Consider the following 22,360-nt stretch of genomic DNA (forward strand, 5'->3'; position numbering starts at 1 on the left):
ATGGCTGTGTGTGTGTTTGGGCATGTGTGTGTTTGTGTGTATGTGTGTGTGTATGTGTGTGTGTGGGCGTGTGTGCACCCTGGTGGGCATGTGGAAGTTAGAAGGCAACCTCAGGTACGATCCTCACTGTCTGCTCCTAGGAGACAGTTGGTGTTGCTCACTGCTGCACACCTTAGGTTAGCTGGCCTCGGAGCCTCTGGGGATCTGCCTCCATTTCCCCCCTCTCTTTTGCTGGGATCACTGAGTCTGATTTATGTGGGTTCTGCGGATCCAAACTCAGGTCCTCCCATTTGTGTAGCAAGGGCTTTACCAGTTGGGCCACCCCTGGTCCTCCAGCCCCGACTACCCTGGTCCTCCAGCCCCGTTCCTGTAACCGTGACTCTTCACCAACGTGAAAAACAGCCTTATAAATATCGACACAGCACACCTGATGCTTTAGGCCTTGAACAGCAAACCACGTTTTCCCATGTCAGTAAAAGCAGATGACATCATCATTTAGTGATTTTCATCTTAGGGGACAGAACTTTCTTAACCAGAAAAATCTCTATTTAATTTATTTGCAAGAATGTATTCCTTCCCCCGGTTCATCTATTCACTTATTATTATTATTTTTTGCTCTTTTATAAGATGTCATGACAAGCATTGCATCTTGCTCTGTTACCTCACATGAAGACCGTGTGTACTCGTATGTGAAACTGCCCTCTCTCTGTGCTTGCCAGCTGCCCATGACATCTGCACCCTGCTCTCCATCTTTGACAAAATGACAGATGTAACTTGGTACCTTGTTGTTTTATACATTTTTTTCCCCTTGGGCCATTGTTTGCTTATAAATAGCCACAACCTCTGTCACGTGCCAATCGACTCTTGGCTTAGGACAGTGTTTCAGCTCCTCTAGCATCAACATTTGTCTTCTAGAAACCCAGGGTAGCATTTCTGCTTCCCCGTGGCTCAGCCTGTAGGATGCTGAGCGCCGTGCAGCTGCTTGGCTAGCACCTGGACGGATCCTGCTGGCTCAGGTGCGGCAGCACAGTCAGCAAGACTCACCCTTCCTCCAGCACCGTCCCCACACTGAAAGGTGGCAACAGGATGCTCGAGCCGCACAGCCCGTATTCACAACAACGAGAGCAAGGAACTGCCTTTCCTTTACGGCACCTAGCCCATCGTAGTTTATGTAGGGACACTGAGAAATGGCACGTGTGGACCAGTGGAGCGGCTGAGTGTCTGGAGCACAGACAAGACAATGGCCAGGCAGAACCTGTCCTGGCAACACGTGGTCACATGAGTATGCAAAGCGACAGCTTCCGGGGCCAGTGGACCTCAGCAGGCTGTGACGGACGACGCAGGCAGGACTCTGAGTTTCAACCTCGGCCTGCAGGAGCCTCCTCTGCTGTTCAGTCTTGGCTTCACCTCTCAGCCTCACTCCACTGTTCGCCTCTGCCCTGCTGGTTGCATCCACGCCCTTAACTTATTCCTGCTTTATTGGCCGGCTCCAAGTTCCTTCAGACCTCACTTGGGTCATTGTTCCCTTCTTCCTGGTCCAGAGGAGAGGCCCTCATCATAACACAGTGTGTTGGCTAGTTTTATGTCAGCTTGAGTCATCTGGGATGAAGGAACCTCAACTGAGAAAATGCCCCCACAAGACTGGCCTGTGGGCAAGCCTGTGAGACATTTTCTCCTTTGATGAGTGATGTGGGAGGGCCCAGATCACTGTTGGCAGTGCCACCCCCGGGCTGGTGGTCTTACATGCTGTAGGAAAACAGACTGAGCAAGCTGTGAGGAGCCACCAGTAAGCAGTGGTCACGCATGGCCTCTGCACCATCAGCTCCTGCCTTGAGTTGTTGCTGACTTCCCTGGGTGGTGAGCTACGAGCTGGAAGATGAAATAAACCCTTTCCTCCTCAAGTTGCTTTTGGTTTCCCCTCACTACCCTGCCTCCCGACCACAGATATAGAAACCTTGTCTAAGACCCAGAGACACCAAGGTCCTGGGCATTCTGTCCTTAAAACTTCCCGTCAAGTTGACCTGTCCTCCCATGTGTGACCGCAGATCCTCTCGCTGCAGGGCCACCTGCCGAGTTTTGACCTGCTTGTCTTCCTGATGGGTTGATCCTTGGATCTCCTTTTCACTCCAGTGTGGTGGACGTCTTAGTCTTTGAGATACCAGATCCTAATTGTATCATCATTTTCCTCTTTCCTGTAGTTAAAGGGAAACTCTGACATTCTGAAAGGAGGGGTCTGTAAAGATCCTAAATTTAGCTATCTCAGGCTGACTCATCTATAGCATAACGTACAGTGGAAATCACGACATATGTTTTGGGGTAAGTGGTTTAGTCACTCCGTGCATGTCTTTAAACTCCTTCTGGCCCTCCCTCATTATCAGAAAGTTGATGTTTGCAATTACATGGCATGTGGACCCAATAAAGCATGCACATTCCATTCTTGGTCCCAAGTAAGCGAGCACTCTGTATTCCAAGCCAAGGCTTCTTCTCTCCATAGTAAATGACTTCCTGGTTGCTGGATTTGCATTGCTGGGAAGAGATTCTGAAATATAGCCCAGTGGAACCGGGGGATGTTCTGTCGGCAATGATCAAGTCCAGCCCCACAGAGATGGCAGCTGATAAAACTAAATCCCAGGAGAGAGCCTCGCCAGGAGAGGGATTTCCAGCGACCACCCACTTCCTCTTCCTCCCCTTCCCAGCAACTCACTTGTCTACAACTGGTCTTCCCAGTCGCTGTCTGCCTGGCAGTATCTTCCTTTCCTCCACCTTCAACACTGAAGGTTGGTTTTAAATCCTCCCACCCCCAGGGAACCCTCAAAAACACAAACTTGACCTACCCACCCTGTTAGAGTTTGAATATAAACTTTCTTCCCTAGGCTCATGATTTTGAGCACCCGTTGCTCATCTGGTCTCTCTGGTTGGGGGAGATTGTGTAACCTGCTGGCCATGAGCGTGGCTGGTAGATGTCAGGCTATATAGGCAGGTGTCAGAGATTATAGCCAGGCCTCCATCTAGCTCTCTGCACGCTGGGAGCTCCCCTAAGGACCAGGGACAGAGCCTCTTCAGCTAAGGCGCCTTCCTGCTGTGTGGATGGTTGTCCTGATGCTGTGAGCCAAAATAACTCCTTTTCCCCTTAAGCTGTTTAGTATTTGGTTGTAGTGACAGGAAAGGTATAGGTATTGTGCTTGACGTTCTTAGTTCTAGCTCAAGATGCTGTAGGAGTTGTCTTCTGTCAGGACTGGCTGCCCCGGCCTGCACCATAGTTGCATCCCTGCATCCCAGGGCTGTTTGTACCTTCCTGTCTGGTTAGCACGGTCCCTTCTGTCTGAACAGCCCTGATTCTGTTTGTCCTTCTTCCTTACCTCCTGAATTAATCTCGAAGAGCTCCACCGGCTGCTGCCCCATCTCTGTAATTTCTCTACTATTTCTGACCATCTTTCCCGGCTTTAATTTGTAAATGCTATGTTCACGCACAGATCCATTCGTGTACCACATTCCTAAATGGCAGGAGAAGAAACTCGTGAACTCGCACACCTAAATGAGGAGCTATGGACAGTAGATAGCTTCTGGGGGAGGCAGAGTCAGGTGTTTTGTTTTTTAAGATGTGGCTCCTGGTAGGTCATCTACCCTCCAGTGGCCGACCCCGTTCCCAGGAGTATACCGGCAGCACAAACTGGAGTCCATGGAGGGCAGGGAAGTGGGGGTGGGTCTGGGAGGTGTTAAAGGGAGGAGCTGAGGTGAATGTGATTAAAATAATTATATGAAATTCTCAAATAATTAATATTTTTTAAAAAGATCAAAAATGAGCTAAATAAAAATACATAAAGAAAAAAATAGCTGTGTCTTGCTGAGCACAGATCCTGCCCAATCCCCAGTGCAGCCCTGGCAAGGGCTGTGCCTTGCTCCTAAGTGATGATGGGGTCTTTTAAGGTGGACAAATAAACACCACTTCTGTGCCAGGGACTTTCCTGTGCAAACTCCTCTTTCCATGGGGAGCCGAGGGTTTGCATCCGAGGTCATCATCCACCTCAACGTCTCCCGATGAAAGGAAACCAGGGATTCAGGACGCTCCCTTGCTCCAAGAGCAGTTTACATTGGTTTGCAGATTAGTATTCCTGTTTACTAGTGTTTACTTGTTTATTCTTGTTTACTTGTTTATTCTTGTTTACTTGGGGTCTGGCGGCAGTGTGAGAGCAAGGGGCAAATTTGCTCAGGGGAGTTTGAAGCCTGGAGAAAGAAGGGCCGCTGTCTTGGTTTGACCACTTCTCAGCCATCTACTAATTCACTGCGGGCATCTCAGCATCTTTTGTGTGAGCGGGGACATGTGGTGTGTGAATGTCCTCATCCAGGCCTGTTGTAAGGCACACACTGAGGGGTTGGGGCCCTGTGTGCCCCGATCCCAGCACCCCTCAGCTACTGTGTAGAAGCTGGGAGTTATGGCTGCTTTCCCAGTCTGAGGACAAATACTGACTTCCAGCATTTCTGAAAAAGAATCTTCCTTGGAGTTAACAAGACCCAAGACTGCCAGTCCCTCAGGGTAGACTCACCAGGGGTGTGACCATGTCACCCACCGCTACCCCATCAAAACAAAATACCAGGATTTAGGACCTGATGTACTGGTAGCTGGAGGGCATCCTCCTGTAGTGGTACTCTACAGTCTTTGGAGCAGCAGAGATGTTAGAGTTAAGCAGAAACATGATGACGTGTTTGAACCAAACATGTCATAGTTGCTGAAGGAAATCTCACTGTCTTGTTAGAATTGCATCAGACTTCCCCTTGGAGCTCTGACTCTCTAGGGTAATGAGTATTTAATGTTCTGTCTGATGGTATTCTCTCTGACATACCTGGAAGTCAACAAAGGCTCAGTTGTTGCTGTGTGATTGTGCATGTGTGCATGCATGGGCATGTGTGTATGCATGTGTGTGTGCATTCATGAGCAAGCATTTGAGTATGTGTGTGCATGGGTGTGATGTGTATGTCTGTGTATGTGCATATGCGTATGTGTATGTATGAGTATGTACATGAGTGTGATGTATGTGTGATGTGCATATGTACGTATGTGTGATATGTGCATATATGCATCTGTGTGTGTGATGTGTGTGTGTAGTGTGTGGAGAGAGATGTGCGTGTGTGAAGGGAGAGGTAGGGGAGGGAGGTGGGGTTTATAGAATAGAGCTTTCAGAGGGTAGAGTAGGCTCTCCCACTGCTTGGGGTCCTCTCAGCCCCAGGGCAGGGGCACCTGGAGTCAGATCCCAATGTGTGGCGTACCCACCCCACCTGCACCACCCTGAAGCAGGCTTTGGAGGATAAAGGAGAGACTCATTCAGCCTGATATATTTCAAACCAATCATATTTGCATCTTGGATATTTTTATCTCTCTAAACTGTGCTCACACTCACCAGAAAACTGTGATCTCCTTTTCAAATTACAAGCCCTCCAAGGAACATGTCTGCTAGGTGGGAGGTAATCATGCCGTTCTGTAAACTCTTATCTCCAAATGGACTTCTCTCCTAGGTTAACACAGGGCCTCAAGCCTCTGGGTCTTCAGGGTCTCTACAAATGTACCTGTGATGTCCCCTGTCTCCTCCCATTTCTTCCTCTGGCCTGAGGCCATGCAGGACACGAGAAGACACATGGAAAGGACATCCTCAGCTAGGCAGCCAGCGAGGTGTTCCTTGCTTCTGGCATCCTTTATACAGCCTTGAGTGGCTCTTGAGAAATGAAGGCTCCAGTGTTTAAGAACCACTAGTGTTGCATGAGTCCTAAATGGTCTTATAATAAAAGCCCAGAGCCAGATATCGGGGTAAATGCTGAACAATCGGAGGAAAGAAGCCAGGGGACCCTTTTGGCTGAGGACGCAGAGGCATTCATTCTGAGGATTCGGGGAAACAGGATCTTCTGCCTTTGGATGAGGAGTTGTCGAGGTGAGAAGTGGCTGTGGTCTTCTGATTTAATCTGCCTCTGATCTTCAGGCAAGTTTTTATTAGAGTGCAACAAAATATCACCACACACTAGCTAACGCTTTGCCTCACGCAAGGCTAATGGCAACGGGCGGCCATCGTGCTAGGATGGTTTGAAGACAACAGGTATTTAGAACATAAACACTGTGCAGCTATTACCTGAGTATTTTCAGAATTGGAATACTCCTTCCTGGAAGGGAGTGGGTGGCTTAGAAGACTCAAAAACTCAGACTCAAGCTGGCACAGAACCATCAGAACCGTCATACTCAGGACTGGGGGAAAGAAGAGAGGTGGGCAAAGGCCAAGGCCAGAACCTGGGCAAGCTCCTTGGTTTCCTTGACGAGCCAGGGGGAGTGGCTGGTGACACGGGGGCAATTCTTTCCAAACGATGTGGGGGTTTAAAGAGCGGAGCATTTACAATCAGAACGTTGGCGTTCATTGCTGTTCGACTCGTCTGAAGACCACTAACCTGTTGATGGGAATGAGTTCTGATGCGCTATTGAGCCACGGGGTGTCGATAATGATAACGTTCTCTGCATTTCAAAAGCCAGAAGGAAGCATTCCAAAAGTTTAGTGTAAAGAAATGATCGCTGTTTGGGGAGATAGATGTGTTTTCCTTGATTTAAGCATCACACAGTGTACACACATATCAAACACCACATGGTACCGCATGAATCTATACAGTTATGTGCTTTTATATACCAGTTAAAGTAAATTTAACTTTACAGAAACTCCTAAGGTAGCCTCAAAATTTCATGATCTGGGGTGAAAAATGGGTGTGGGGTATCTGGAGGCAGAGGTGAAGCTTTTATTGCGCAGCCCTCTGCTTTTGGTACCATTGCAAAAAAGAGCAGCCACGCTGCAGCTTTTCTAAGGCTGTGGCATCGAGTTGCCCTCCTGGTTCCCTCTGCTGTCACCACTGTGGCCTGGTTGGTCTGACGGGCCCTGTCACCCTGAAGGACTGGGATGTTTCACCAAAGCAAACCCCGCCTGACACTCAGGAATGCAGGTGAACTTAGTGAGAGCCCAGTTGTGGACCTAACTGAGTCTGCATGTCCTGACTCCCGGAGCGAGTCTGTGGTGGGAAGGGAGGCTTCAGAGCGCCGTCTCAGGAAGCCTGTTTGTTGTGTGTTGAACACATGAGAACCCACTGAGAAAAGCAGGTTTGGACTAAGACTTAGAAACTGCTGGGCACCACAGCTGCCAGTATCTAATTCCTCCTCTGTAGGCTTCCTTCCTGGGGACCAAACCTGAACACCATCTCAGTGCGTTCGGTGAATTTCAGGTGAGTTCCTGGAATCCTCCCCACAAGGTAGATGGCTTCTTGGCACATTGATGAGTAACTCAGCCTGCTTCCCTAGATGCCAGGAAGATAAATCCCAGCATGAGCATCGTTACCCAAACCCTACCAAGCAGGTTTCTTTAAAGGAGTCCCTTAGCCTGACACAGAGCCCTGGGAACGCCCAGGCAGGCAGATCCCAGAGAGCCTGGGCACACTGCAGGCAGATCCCAGGGAACCTGAGCACACTGCGGGCAGATCCCAGAGAGCCTGGGCACACTGCGGGCAGATCCCAGGGAGCCTGGGCACACTGCGGGCAGATCCCAGGGAGCCTGGGCACACTGCGGGCAGATCCCAGGGAGCCTGGGCACACTGCAGACAGATCCCAGGGATCCTGGGCACACTGCAGGCAGATCCCAGAGAGCCTGGGCACACTGCAGGCAGATCCCAGGGAGCCTGGGCACACTGCTTTCAGCACCACTGTCCTCTTCCCAGGCAGGTGCTCCTGGCTCTGAGCTGTACATGTTCTAGGTTCTCTCCCCAGATTCCCAGGAGTCAACTGTCAGTGCTGAATCCCAGGAGCAACCTAGTATTTCCACTCAGTTTCCCTTCCTGTGACTTATCTTGAGGGCAAGCCTTGATGTCATTTGTTTTTGTTATGTGGAGTTATTTCTTATTGTAGATAGATGGCGATGGGGATGGGGTTGATGTGATGAGGATGGGACAGTAAAAAGCATGGTCATCTCCTTTGGCATGCAAGGAATGTTTGGGGAACAGCCACCTGGCCTGCAGGCTGTCCTGGCTAAAGAAGTCTCTATGGTCCCAAGGGGATATGGATAATGGCCACCAGAATGCATCGTTTGCCTGCAATTAGTATTATGGCACCCTCTCGACCATTGCCAGTAGTCTATGGTGGAGTCATCCCTGTGGATTCCTGAGAAGCCCCCCCCCCCCCCCCGCAGCACTCTGCTTCTCCCTATTCCCATGGTGTCTTCATTTGTCATGGTATCTCTTTCCTTGTTTTCCCACTCTGTTCCCATTCCAGCTTGAACCTCGAGCTACAGAGCGTATTTTCAAAGCAGAGCACTAGCCCTGTGGACTGTCACAGGAGCCCCGGCTACCAGGATCATCCAGGAAGCCATCCTGGAACACATACAGTGAGATGAAGCACAAGAAAGATGAGATTTCTCAACCACTCAGGTGTACCAGTAGTTATGAGAGACACCAGTCTGGAGACTGTTTTCAAAATGATACTTTGAAAAATTCTCTGGGAGCAAATATGACATTTACTGGAGCTGAAGATTGAGGAAAATTCATGGGTAGAAACGGTATCATTTTCCTGTGACTCCTTCTGTGAGCTTTCAGCTTGAACGTGCATTTAGGTAGCAGAGGGCAAGGAGGAAGGGGACCCAGCACTAAACACCCAGTAGCTGGTTCTCAGCAGCAGCAGGGATCCCCAAGAAGACTGAGGGAGCATCACCCTACTCCCTTTTATTACTCTGTGGGTTCTTCTTATTTTTTATTTATGATTGATTTTTTAATTTTAAATTAGTTTCAGCATCTGAGAAGACAAGATACAGATACTTCTCCCCATTTCTCTCACCAAAGGCGATTCAAAACTCTGGATACAATGTGTGCATATTCATGTAGCGTCCGGGAGCAAAACTTGGATATCTTTCTTCAGGCACCATCTACTCTGTTTTGAGGCAGGGTCTCTCTAGTATCCTGAGCTCACCACAGTGGGCCAGGCTGGCTGGCCAGCAAGCTCCAGGGTCTGCCCATGTCTGCCTCCCCAGCACTGGAGACATAAGCTTGCTCCTCCATACTTGACTCTTTTTTATTTAAAGAAAATGGGAGTTCATGAGGCTCAAACTCTTGTCCTGGTGCTTGGAAGGGAAACACTCTAATGACTGAGCTAAATCCCAATTCTGGACATTTTTCTTTAACACAGGAAGGCTCTGACAGGCGAGGGAACAAAGTAGAACAAAGTAGAACAAAGTGACCTGGGACCTATGGGCATGGATCCTCTGGGTTTTCTCTCTGTTTCTATGCCCAGACTGGACACTGGAGAAGCCAGCATCCCAGAAACCTCAGTGGATACAGAAGACCCTGCTGTCTCCAGTCAAATGATCAAGAAAGTAGAAATGTAAAACAGAGCATTTTTCTAATAATTTTTCTCACTCTGGTCAGAAAAGAAAATAGCAGCACCCATGCAGCCAAGGTCAAACAAGGAGTTTAGACCTCTACTCTTGCCAGCCCAAGAGGAGACAGCGTGGAGTCTGGGTTTCCAGCCTGTGAGGAGACAGTGTGGAGTCTGGTTTTCCAGCCTGTGAGGAGACAGTGTGGAGACTGGGTTTCCAGCCTGTGAGGAGACAGTGTGAGTGTGGAGTCTGGGTTTCCATGCTTGTGAGGAGACAGTGTGGAGTCTGGGTTTCCATGCTTGCAGAGGTTAAAGAGGCTCCTCAGGGATCAGGTCTGGAGTCTGGACACCCACCCTGATCTCACAGGAGGAGCAGCTTTGTCTGTCCACACTGAGGTGGTATTAGGAATAGGGTAGAGTTGGGACATTTACCACTACTTAACCCTACTCAGCCACAGCCAAGCTGCACTCACAAAGGGTCAGTGAAGACCAAATGGAAAGTAGCAATGAGACATCCTTTCATGCCTCAGTTCACATGGTACCCCGGAGGCTCAGTAACAAGCCTGACCTTGTTCCCAGCCAGCTTTAACAAAGATCTGCTAATAACTGACGGACACCTCTCAGGGACCAGTGGGGTGATGCCCTCTTATCCCACCAGAGTGATTTCACAGTAGACCCATTACAATATGAAATTGAAATGAGGCACAGAATCTCACAACACTCAAAGCATCTAGGTTTCAGTTGAAAAAGAATCACTTTTAACAGAAGAATTGGGAAGCTCAAATTGGACGAGAAAAGACAAATCAGGACACTGGTATGACATGGATTTTTAGACTCACACAACATGGGGCAGAAGGAATGTCAGAGTCAAGACAATGATGGAAATGATCAAAACAATGAAAAAAGTCCAAAAAAAAATAGTAGGTCTTAGGGGGAAAATTAGAGGCTATAAGAAGAACTGAATGGAGATTTCAAAACCAAAAACTACAGTAACTATAGTAAAAGACTCAGTAGGTATGATAGACATGCCCAGATTTGTCCAGCACAGAGACAGAAAATGAAGAGTATTTATCAACACTTTAGGCTCATATGGGGTTGTGACAGAAGATATATATTGATGATGCACAGGTAGAGCTGAAAGTCTTCAAAGAGATAACATATGCAACTTTCCCAAACTTTATAAAGATGTTAACTATAGATGCCAAATGAATTTAAGAAGCTGAGTGAATCTCAAACAAGAAAGTCCAAAGTGACTGACACAGAGACACAGCATACATGTCTGAAAACCAAAAGAGGTCTGGAAACAACTAGAGAGGAAGTTTATAAGGGAAAGCCACTCAATGAGAGTGGACTTACAAGACGCACAGAGACCAGAGGGAAGTAGGATAATTTTCAACTCTTAAAAAAATATGAAAGATGAGAGAGATGAAAGAGGTGTGTGTGTGTGTGTGTGTGAGAGAGAGAGAGAGAGAGAGAGAGAAAGAGAGAGAGAGAGAGAGAGAGAGAGAGAGAGAGAGAGAGAGGCTAATTTAGAATTCTCCATTCTTTTCCAGTATGATGTTAATTTTGATGTGCCTAGAGCATTAATAAACATAGATCTGAGTGGGGCCATGAAGATATTTCCAGAGAAGATTAACTAAGATGTTGGAGATGTGTCCTGGATGTGGGCTCTTGAGGCCAGGATGGACTAAAAGAGAAAAACAGAGAAAGCACTTTCTCTCTCCTGTTTCTTGGAGATGGACTAAAATCACCCTGATGCCATGAGCCAAATAAACACTTCTCCTCTTGAGTTGTGTTGCCAGATAATTGATACAGGGATGAGAAAGTTAACTAGTACAACTAGCAAACATATCCTTCCTAAGTTAAGGGTAGATAAAGATATTTTAAGATGAAGGAAAAAGAGAATTCATCAGCAGCAGGCTTCTCCTCAAACAGTTTGCCTAAACAGAAAGGAAATGATGAAATATGTAATTTTGAAACATCACACAAGTATAAAAGATGTGGATAGAGCCAATGTAGAGACAAACACAAAGATCTTTCTGGTCTTCTCCAGTTTCCTATGTTTGATGGATGAAGAATAACTTACAGAATGGTCTGATTGGGTTCTTATGGTATGTGCAGTGACGTCATAAATCAGTGGAAGCAAAGTGGATGTAGAGGGATCTGTGTTAACACACTTCCCTTGAAATATCATCATCTATAGGTAAGTTAGTATAGAGTGTGCCATGTTCAGAGAAACCACCAAGAGCAGAAAGACAGTAAGCAATACATGTGAAAACACAGACACTATAGAGAAATCAAAATTGAATTAAAAAAAAAATGTTCAAGTGGCCCACAGAAATCCAGATAAAGTAGAACAGGAAATCACAACATAAAACAAAGTAAAAAATTAAATGACATATCTAGTCCTTTATGTGCTAGTAATTGTATTAAATGTAAGTGGTTTAAACATGCCAATTTAAAGGCAGAGATTAGAAGAATGTATGAATAACAAATCTATCCATATGCTGGAAGTACAACTGTCTAAATGAAACCCATAAGTGGGTTTCATAGCTGTGTAGGTTGAAAGTAAAATCTTTGAGAATTGTACGCCATAAGAATATGGACAAAATGAAGCAGGCATGCTGCCCTATCATAGAAAGTAGACCAGAGCAAACACAAAATGAGGGATGGAGAGAAGCATTAGTAAAATCAGAAGCTCTGTCAGTCAAGGAAATGTAATCACAAATGGGTGGATACAGTCTAACAACGGAAACGTAAGAAATGTGAAAAAAACCTGATATAACAAAACAGAAGCAGAAAAATGTGTAAGTGTAACTAAAAGCATCAATGCGTTGCTTTTAACAATCGCTGGAACCATTAGAGAGAATATCAACCAGGACACGGGGACTCAGCAGTTCTGTCAACTAACAGGATGTGGTCAGTGCTAACATGGCGTCCATCCAACAGCAGAATACACTTTCTTTTCAAGTGCCTGCAGAATCTATCCCAAGGCGGTCTGCAAGCTGGGATATATAACACATATCAGCCAACACAAAGGAATTGGGACCATGTAGAGCATACTTTCAGATCACAAGCTGAAAAAAGCGTGTATTTTCCCGTTGCTCCCCCACTTAACCTTTTCATTGTGTGCTACGCCCCTTTTCTACTTCCCCGAGTTTGGGGGACTTTGCTTGGAGAGCTACAGGGAAGGTTTCAGAGTGGCATGGGTCTCTTCTCACCCAGAACTACAAAGGGATGAGAGGACTGGACTTTGCATTTTCTGAAGCCTTCTGGAATCTTCTCTTTCCTTTTGGAGAACTTTATGATCCCACCTTGTTTGACTGGAACCTTTCTATATGAAATCAGAGGAGGATGGGAGGGTCCGATTCCGTGTTACTGAGGATGGGCTTGCATCATGGATGGTATTTAAACAGTTTCCCAAATTCAAACAAACACACAATTAAATGGAGCAGAAAAATAGCTTTCCTTATGAGACCTGAAATCCAACAACAAACTTCCAATTCATAAGGCAGGAGTCAGGATGGCTGCATCTGCTGGGCAGCCTGTCTCCCTGTGGACCAGCCATTGCATAAGCCTGCTGTATTCACGGGACCCTGCTACTGCTGAGCCACAGAACGCTGTTCTGCCAAATGTGGTGACTGTTATCAAAGCCGCGGATTCCCCATAATAGCTTTCTCATGGACACTCCTGGGCCCTCCAATTTTTGGATACATACATAGTGGAAAGGAAAAATGACTTCCCTCATCATGAGCTGTAAGGTGGGCCATTGGCCAAGCACAGCCGGGGGCCTCTGTCTCTGACAGGGAGCAGCTGTTCAGCTCCTTGTCCCCAAGGACAGCAGAAGGCAGAAGGGAAGGGAGCTGGAGCAGAATCCAGGGAGCCCAAGGCAGAGATTCCCTCCTAAGGCTCTGTGCCCCGCAGGACTAGGCACAAAGGCATATGGCACCAGCATTTCCATTGGTCATGAAGTCATGGTCAGAGGCATGGGGGTGGGAGGGAGGGAACAGGTCCAAACACACTTTCTGGCCATCCTCTGGGATTTTCTCCACACTTTAAAATCACAGAACTTGTCTTGTGAGCATCACAGAGGTGAGTCTGTATGCTGTTCTGGGGTTGGTCATGCCATGGGCTGGGATTGGTGTGCCCAAGGGGACAGCCAGTTCAACCACTTCCGTTTCCTTCCCATGGCAAGGACCCCACCCCACCCCCTGCAGTTATTTTCCTGCCCTTTCCCTGTTGATTGCTTCTGGTCCCAAACACTATGATTTTGGGCAAAGCCAGCATCTCTGTTCCCAGTTCTGTCTCTATACGGATGAACAAGGCAGGGCCGGGGACCAGGTGCACTTCCGGACGGCGTGGGGAAGGGACAGCTCTGTCTCAGGAGATGCACACTCAAGCACTTAAGGGGAACATGTCCTGACATCCAGAAATAACTCACATGTAGAAGGGGAAAGAAGGAGAGAGGGAGAGAGATGAGCACGCACGCACGCACGCACGCACGCACGCACGCACGCACGGTGGCTCTTGTCAACTGTGCGGCATCTTGGTAAAAGGTCCATCACCATGTACTCCATAGCCACCTTCTGAGTTTACCAAAAAGAATTTTCAAGCCAAAAAAAAAAAAAAAAAAGGAAAAATTGTTTGCCCAGACGAATGGCCTCTTTCCAGCTTCAGGTAGAATGCTGTCTCTTACTTGTGGGGGGTGGGGGGGGGGGGCGCGCTTGTGGTCAGGATGGGGACTTAGAGGGACACACTATTGCTTGGTTTCCTTCCAGCATGGTCCCCTGGCATGGCAGCATGGTGCTGTATTCAGCACTCTGGGTAGGCGCAGAGGAGTCTGCTGTGCCTCGGCTGGAGTGCTGAGATGCCTTGAGGTCCCATCAGAATTCCTGAGGGCAGAGCAAAGCTATGCATTGCTTCAAACCGCTTGCTGTGGAATCATCTAATTGTAAGGTAGTGAGACAAAGTCTTCTCTAGTTCATCTGGAGAAGAGAAAAATGCACGTGTGTGTGTGTGTGTGTGTGTGTGTGTGTGTGTGTGTGTGTGTGTGTGATTCATGAGTTCCAGGGATCTGCCTGTCTCCATTTTCCTTCTTGCTATTCTTGAGATTACAGGAACATGCCATCACGACCAGCTTTTTGTATGGTTTCTAAGGTTTGAACTCAGGTCCTCACACTTGTGAGCATCTCCCCAGCACACAACCTTCATTTGGATGGAACTGGGAAAGGCCTGCACATCAGGGCAGTGGGGGAGGAAGCAGGAGGGCTTAGGTTCCAACCAGCAGATAAAGTCTATGATGAAGCACTTTGTGACAACGATGTTTGCTGTACTTCCCGTGCCCATGTACCAAGGGATGGCATCACCCACGGTGGGCTGGGCCCTCCCACATTCATCTATGATCAAGAAGATGTCCACTGACGTGCCTATCGGTCAGTCTGATAGAGAATTCCTCAGTGGAGGTTCCCGCCCTCTCCTTGAGTTGAGTTCATGTCGTGTTGACAGAAACTAAGCAACACAAGTTCCTGTACAAATCCGTGTGTGAGTTCCTAAAGAGAGTGGCCATGATTCAGCTACACCCAAGGGAAAGAGAGGCAGCGCACACAGATACCACACACACCGATGTTACCAAGCTGTGGCATCAGCCAGGGTTTCCAATAGGGATGTGTAGATAAAGAGAATGTGGCTTGTGCACACACAGGGCCTTTATTTAGCCCTAAAGAAGAGTAAGAGTCTAAAGAGAGCTTGGGGGAGTGGGAGATCCCAGCTGGATCAAGAACAGAGAGGGAGAACAAGGAATAGGAGACCATGGTAAAGGAAGACCACATGAGAATAGGAAGAAGCAAAGTGCTAGAGAGGCCCACAGAAATTCACAAAGATAACCCCACAATAGACTGCTGGCAATGGTTGAGAGACAGCCCAAACTGACCTACTCTGGTGATGGGATGGCCAAACATCCTAATTGTCGTGCTAGAAACCCCATCCAATGACTGAGGGAACCGGATGCAGAGATCCACGGCCAGGCCCCGGGTGGAGCTCCAGGAGTCCAATTGGAGAGAAAGTGGAGGGTTTATAGGAGCGAGAATTGTTGAGACCAAGGTTGGATAAAGCACAGGGACAATAGGCAAATGAATGGAAACACATGAACTATGAACCAATGGCTGAGGGGCCCCCAACTGGATCAGGCCCTCTGAATAGGTGAGACAGTCGATTGGCTTGATCTGTTTGGGAGGCATCTAGGCAGTGGTACCAGGTCCTGGGCTCATTGCATGAGTTGGCTGTTTGAAACCTGGGGCTTATGCAGGGATGCTTGGCTCAGTCTGGGAGGAGGGGACTGGACCTGCCTGGACTGAGTCTGTGAGGTTGAATTCACTCCTCAGGGGAGGCTTTGCCCTGGAGGAGGTGGAAATGGGGGATGGGCTGGGGGGAAGGGGTGGGGGCGCTGGAGGGGGGAGAACAAGGGAATCCATGGCTGATATGTAGAACTAAATTATATTGTAAAATAAAAGAAAATATAATAAAAAAAAAGAAGAGTAAGAGTCATTTGCAGCAAGATGGGGGAACTAGAGATCAGCACACTGTGTGAAAAACAACAGTAATATTAAAATGGTTCTCTAACCAAGTGCATGTGGCATGGAGGACAGGAAGCCCATGGGTAGTGAGAACCAAGGGCTTTTCCTTACAGAACGGGAGGTGCCAGACATGTTTAAACGGAAGCCTCAAGTAAGGGAGCCATAAGAAAATTATCCAAGGAAACAAAGATCATGTCACATGGATCAGGGGTGGTGGAAGATTTAATTACAACCAAGGGTCAAGGAAAGATGAGGAAAAATAGATGGAAACAGGAAGCTAAAGAACCCGAGTGTAAACACAGCACAAGGGAAGGAGAACAGTGTCGCCTGTGCAGGGTACAGGACAGTGAATGGCAACTGTCAGCCTACCAGCTTTGCAAGCCTTCGAAGCACAGCATATCAGAAATGAAGCATACAAGTAAAGAACAACAACAATAAAAAAACCCAAACTGTATCTAAGACTTGGAGCTTAATGGAAAATAAAAAAAAAAATAAGGACCAAATATAGTTTTAGGAAATTATGGTTAAAAAAAATCCTTCAAGGTACTTTCTTTAGCTAGGAGCTACTTTAAAGAAAAGAGCCATGTAGGGTTTTTTGTTTGTCGCTTGCCTTTTCTTGTCACTGAAGGGTTTTCTTCCCTTGAGGCAGGTTTTCACACAGCCTTGACTGTGTAGCTGAGGATGATCATAAGTTTCTGAACCTCTTGCCTTCATCTCCCAAGTGCTGGGATTATAGGCCTGTGGCACCACACCTGGTATTTTTGTGCGTATTAAGCTTGTTTTTGAGAAAAAGAAAACATGTGGTTCATATGTTCCCAAGTGTGTCACTGAGCACACGTAAACAAGCATGTGAGCACATGGACAGAAGAGCTCTGCAAAGGTGCACAAAGGCTGCTAAGAGACCTTGCTCTGGGTTAGAGGGCCAGGGAGGGTTTCCCTGTGCACAGTCCCCGAAAGAGTAATTTTTGCGTTAACTCTATCTTTATATCGCTTTTTCAAAATATAGACGACTCTTCTGAGCTATGCACCACACAGAGCGTCTCGGGTTTTTATTTCGGGGCTTCTGAAGGCCTCCTGGTGGTTTAATTGTATCTCAGTGGTAGGATTAAAACCTCTCACTACCTCTGCATTTCATGCTCGGTTTGAGTAGTCAGTCCAGCAAATGGTTTTATTGATTTACCTGTGTTTGAAATTTCCTGGTTTCAAAAGAAACTTGAGGTCAACAAAAAGAAAGGTAGAAAATGAAATCTTGATTATAAGGTAAGACGGACTGGGGCTTTGAGCTCATCTGGGCAGTAGACGGTCTCCTTTTCAACTCCCTGAGTTATCAGAAGGGTGCCTCAGTTTATCCCCGGATTCTGGTCTCTTTGCCTTTAGGCTCTTTTTCCTCCACGTTTATCCAGTGGGTCCTGTCACCACGGCTCCTGTAGGTGCCCTACACATGTTCTGCTCTTCGCTTCTGCCCCCCAGAGGAGCATGGTCCCAGCATGCACTGCTCCAGGTGCATGGAAATAATGTGATATTTACTTCCACCCTGGCCTGTGGCCTTCCCAGTCAAGAACAACCCCAAGCACGCCTACTGTTGAGTTCCACGTGAGTTCTTTTCTCTCCCCGTTTAGCTCTTTATTACTCCCCAGCCACCTCAGCTGTGACGATATCTCACCAGCTCAAGCTCACACTCTTTCAGGAGGGAGAGCACAGTGCTGTAACCAGCCTCCTTGCTTTGTGTCCTGGGTCTCTCTTGGCCTGTCCTCTACAGGTCAGCCTGAGCCATTGTTGGCTTTGAAGTGCAGAAAAAGTCATTTCTTCCTCTAGATTAAAGCTAGTGAGGACTTTCCAGTGTGCCTGTAGCAACCCCACCCCTGGGTGACATGTAGGATACTCTATTCCTCCCAACCTCCATTTCCTTGTCCTTCTCCATCATGGACTCCCATAGCCTCGGGATTTCCTACTCAAGTCAAGCCCAGGTTACTTCCAGGATTGCTTCACTTACCGGGCAAGCTCTTCCACATCCTCCCTGAAGGCTTCCTGCCACATCATCCAGGGGCTGCTTAAAGCACCCCCTCCTCTGAGGTCCTCCCCGACGAACTACCTAGCATAGCATCCCTTCCATCTCCCAGGCTCTTTTGACAACACTCAGAGATTTATCTTTGCGCCTTTCTTCCTGACCACATGTGTGGGTGGAGTGTCTTCCTGTCTTCCTGGGTTTAGACCTGAACCCTGTTACTTAGGCTGTGGGAGGGACACTGAGTAAGTCTTCAACTCACCTTCTTCACCTGGAGTCTAAGGCAATAGCTCAGAAACCACTTACGAAAGGGGTAGGCAGGCGGTGAAGACGGCCTAAGTATTTGTTATTGTTATAAAATAAGAATTCATGACATCCTCATTCCCTTGGCTCCACACCCTAGACTGCCAACTCTGCTACATTAGCTGTTTAAGACTTCCCTAAAGAGTATCCCAGGGTGGGTGGCTTGAAGAAGTCGTATATTGTCTCATAGTCCTGGGAGCCAGAGCTGTGAGTTCAAGGCCAGTAGGATGGGCTTTTCTGAGTTGTTCCCCCTTAGGCTGTAGATAGCATCCTTCCCCCAGTGTGTGTGTGTGTGTGTGTGTGTGTGTGTGTGTGTGTGTGTGTGTGTGTCCCAATCCCTTATTACTAGGACACCAGTGGTATCAGATTGAGGACCTCATTTAAGCTTAGTTACATCTCTGAAGAGGATCTCCTAATACAGACATATTCTAAGCTGGTAGGGGTTTATAATTTCAACACATGAATTTTGGGGTCATATTTGAGCTTGTTTCTAGATTTTTAGAAATGTGATCTTTAGCACATTTCAGCTGAAGTGTCGGAGTGCCACCAAACTGTTTGGCTTGTTGTCCCTTGTCTGTGAAGCCCGAAGTAGCAGAGATGATGATAATGATGGGAGGTGCCTGGTGATGACTGTCGGAAGCATCAACTGAGGGATGATTGGACTTTGTCTCCTAATATTTAAATGACTCTTGTATAACCGAGTAGCACATAGGGATTCATAAGCCTTATGAGGTTCTCATGTTGTGCTCCTGGGTAACTTGGTGCCTGGACCAGGAAGAAGAGAGACACTTGTGTGAGCATTCAGGGCCAGGTGAGTATCCAGGGACTGGGCTACAGCTCAGTGACCATCTCCAAATGTGGCTGAGGCTCCTGCACACCATCATAACCCCACTCCATCATACAGACAAGCCTGTTCCCTGCCTGGCTCTGCTGCTGGATGCTCTCATGAATCCTAGATGCAACCTTCTTAGCAGGGCTACTAATCTCACCTAAGGTATCAAGTGGCTGATGGTTGGACTTTCTCTTGTGAGTCTATAGAAAGAGACCATCTTTCAATTATCTTTTTTTTTAAATAAACCTCACTCCTTACATTACTTCCCTTTCATCCAGGTGGGCTACATTCCAAGACCCCCACAGATGCCTGATAGTCTTCAGCTCTGTGTGTATTATATTTAGCCTATGAGAAAGTTTATAAATTAGACACAGCACAATAACCATAGCCAATAATAAAACAGGGCAATTAGCACAATATACTGTAATAAAAGTTATTTAAGACATGAGTTATTTCTAGAGCTTTCTAGGTGATAGTTTCTGGCCTTCATTAAAATTCAGAAAACAGAGCCGGGCAGTGGTGGCACATGCCTTTAATCCCAGCACTCAGGAGGCAGAACCATGCAGCTCTCTGTGAGTTCGAGGCCAGCCTGGTCTACAGAGTGAATTCCAGGACAGGCTCCAAAGCTACAGAGAAACCCTGTCTGGAAAAACCAAAAATAAATAAATAAATAAATAAATAAATAAAAAGAAAAAAGAAAAGAAAATTTCAGAAAACACAGGATAAAGAGAGACTATGACCCAGCACTCAAAGGTACATGTGAGTTTCAAGTCCAAGTTTATCTTAAATGTTCAGAATTAAAGGGAGTCACTCTTTACACTAAAGGGTCTATGAGTATCTTCTGGTAGGGGAGCCTTCTAACGTACCCTTTCTGATTTCTAATTGTGATCTGAATACAGAAACTGTACATTCTCTCACACACTCTTTCCAGCCTATCTGACTGTTGAGAACTTAATTGTGTAGAAAGATGTAACTAACTGTATGTGGAATGCTCAAATCTCAGAGACAATTATGATCCTAATTTCATCTAAAACACCACGGGAAGCCTGGAAACTGCACCTGATACCTTGGGCATCCTGTTCATCCCTGGATGAGCTTCCATAGAGATGATCAGGGAACCAAGAAGGAACTGGGGCTTCTTCCTCTAATGTGGGCTGTCTGGTGGGTTGCACAAGTTCAATGAATTTGAGCGGTTTTGGAAAACAGAATTAGTATGCTTTTGATGTGGAAGCTGCTAATTTGTTTCCATAGACAAGCCTGGAGCTCTCATTGGAAGGAGGCAGGTAGACACCCTGACTGGCATAGGACACCAAGTGAATCCTTTGTTGCTACATCAGAACTCAGAGTTGAATTAAAGACAAGGAATAAGACACAATTCTGAGGCTTTCCCAGGAGGCACAGTGGAGGTCTGTGAAGAGCTGGGAAGATTCCCATGGGGTGAATGGGAGAAGATGAATGGGGCGGGGGTGGGGGGGAAGTGCTCATAAAAGGTTGAGACCTTTGAGAGAAACTGAAGCTGAAGGTCAGCCCAGGCAAAACAGAGGAGCTGGGCAGAACATGCTACGTGCTTTTCCCTTTGCTTTAAAAGTTATGCTTCATTTTGGACATATCAATAATTTAGATGGGTGATTCCTGACCTATTAATATGTATTCCAGAAAACTATGCTGGAAAAATTATTTTGCCTCTAAAGGCACTGAGACCATGACCTCCAAGGACTGGACGTGGCTCTGTAGTCACATACCGTGTCTCCAGCTTCCTAACCAGATGACATTGTCACACATGCCAGCTTAGGTTATTTTGCAAATATACTTTTGAGTGGTTGGGGGAGGTATGGAGGGAGCTGTGTCTATTTCATTACTGAGCCCTTGGGAGTTTATTCTTCTAGAAGTACATCTGGTGCCAGATATTCATGCTTTTGATGTTTCGGACTGAATTTTGCTATATTCTCAGTGTGGGGTTGACATATCTTTTTTTGTGCATAAGGAAGTAATGTTATTAAATATCATTAAAATGGATTCCTACATGTTCTTTGTGACCCGTGACAAAATGCATGATTAATTAGCATTAAACACTACCGGGTTTATAACACAAAGGCTCTGGTTCTAAAACCCTTAGCTGACACTTGTGTGCACCGCTCAAGACGTCAGAGACAAGTTGTTCCATGGCTTTCAGAAGTCAGGCTGCTTTGTGTTATCCTCTGACAGCATCGAGGGTAGTACTGGGGGACAGGGGAGGGGGTTGGTGGGATGGTGAGCTTCTGCCGTATAGTCAGGGTGGAGGTTGAGACTGAATTGCCTGGGATGCCAGATCCAGGGGCTGGGTGGAGGGTCCATCGAACAAGAGCTTGCAGAGGTGTATACATACTGTGACAAGCCATGTCAGAAACAACAGCTGGTTTTTATGTAAATGCGCCTCAGTCATAGCTGTTACAGGGATACCATCCAATTCCTGCATAGTCTTTCCTCTTAGAAACAGTGGCTCCACTCATTACTTGTTTTCATGGCTGTGGCAAAAGCCCCTGAACGGGAAAAAGGTTTGCTCTGGCTCACAGTTTGAGGTACACTCCATCATGGCAGGAGGCGACTGGTCACTTTGCCTGTGTGCTTCCAGAGAGAGGAAGGCTGGTATGCAGGCCACGTCTCTTTTTTTATTCAGCTCAGGATCCCAACCCACAGGATGATTTTGTTCCCATTCAGGGTGTGCCTTCAAACCTCAAATAAGCCTTTTGGGAAACCCTTTCGTGGATTTGCCCAGAGACACATCTCCATGTGGCTCTCGATCCCATCATGTTGACAATCAAGATTAACCATCGTGGGCTAGGGAAAAGGCTAAGTCAATCACCTGCCTCACAAGCATGAGGACCTGGATTTGGATCCTCAGAACCCAAGTAAAAAGCCAGGTGTAACACCCAGGGATGGCAGGATGGGCAGCAGGCATCCCAGGACGCTGCGTGGCCAGCTACCTTAGCTTTCTTTGATCAACTCTGATGGCTTCACCTGTGGTGAATTTGAGAGTAAACATGTATTTGACAAATTGGGGACATGTTTCCAAGTTCCTGCCTCAAGTCTACAAAGAGGAAACAGTACCCAGGGTCCCAGACTTCCTGCTTCATGGAACCAGGAAGCCAACTTTCCTGCATCTTTATATAGCTTTGGCCAAATCAGGAGACTTGGCTTTAGCCAGACAGTGAGGCCAGTTGCCTTCAGGTGCAATGACTGAACAGTGGCCCCTGTCAGCTGCTTACTAGGTGGAAGGAAGGATGGGCAAAAGA

General features: G+C 47.1%; 1 protein-coding gene across 4 annotated transcripts in view; it reads right to left on the minus strand.

The window, feature by feature from the left end:
* Positions 1-22,360, minus strand: part of Kcnj6 (potassium inwardly rectifying channel subfamily J member 6) — a 260,231-nt gene that overhangs the window by 204,364 nt on the left and 33,507 nt on the right. The window lies entirely within an intron of this gene.

The sequence above is a fragment of the Peromyscus maniculatus genome, chromosome 12 (assembly GCF_049852395.1).
Source record: "Peromyscus maniculatus bairdii isolate BWxNUB_F1_BW_parent chromosome 12, HU_Pman_BW_mat_3.1, whole genome shotgun sequence".
In the NCBI taxonomy this organism is placed as follows: domain Eukaryota; kingdom Metazoa; phylum Chordata; class Mammalia; order Rodentia; family Cricetidae; genus Peromyscus; species Peromyscus maniculatus.